Source organism: Geospiza fortis, unplaced genomic scaffold (assembly GCF_000277835.1).
Source record: "Geospiza fortis unplaced genomic scaffold, GeoFor_1.0 scaffold104, whole genome shotgun sequence".
In the NCBI taxonomy this organism is placed as follows: domain Eukaryota; kingdom Metazoa; phylum Chordata; class Aves; order Passeriformes; family Thraupidae; genus Geospiza; species Geospiza fortis.
Window position 1 is genome coordinate 6262728 of NW_005054325.1, and position 605 is coordinate 6263332.

General features: G+C 64.5%; 1 protein-coding gene across 1 annotated transcript in view; it reads left to right on the plus strand.

Annotated features, from left to right (window-relative positions):
* Positions 1-379: 379 nt before the first annotated feature.
* Positions 380-605, plus strand: part of CAP2 (cyclase associated actin cytoskeleton regulatory protein 2) — a 69791-nt gene continuing 69565 nt past the window's right edge. The window contains exon 1 of the mRNA XM_005420982.2: positions 380-519. The gene's annotated coding sequence lies outside the window, so the exon portion shown is untranslated. The remainder of the gene's footprint in view (positions 520-605) is intronic.

Below are 605 nucleotides of genomic sequence, written 5' to 3' on the forward strand. Positions count from 1 at the left end.
GACCAGACCAGTGTCTTGTGGGATGCTCACTTCCAACCCTCTCAAGTTGTGCCCGACGGGCAAAAGCAGGGCCACCATATCAGCGGCCAGGGGTGCCCTGCACCCCGGGCTGCCTGCAGGGTCCCCTGCTCCTCCGTGATGCTCCACCACTGCCATTTCCCCGCAGATTCCCAGCCGCCGCCGTGAGACACCTCTCCCTCTCCCTCTCTCTCCATTTTCACACTCCACCCACTTTTTGCTTTCTTTCTCCATCTCTGCCACCGTCTCTCTCCCTCTCTGGACTTGTCTTTATTTGGCACTCCCGGAAGCCGCTGGGCATTGCTCTCCCTGCCTGCCCGGGCAGCTGATGTGCCTGACTGACACCGGCTCCCGCTGAGGAGGAGGAGGAGAAGGAGGAGGAAGAGGAGGAGGAAGGAGAGCAGCGGCGAGGCGAGGGAGGGGGGGAGCGAGTGACCGGCCGCGGATTTTCATTGCAGAGAGGAGGGGGGAAAAAAAGGGCTACGCGGGTCATCAAAACAGGTAACTCAAGAGCAGGCGGTGGCGGGAGGGGCGGGATGCCGGGAGCGGCCCGACCCCCCTGGCCCCGGGCAGGCGCGGCCGGGGCC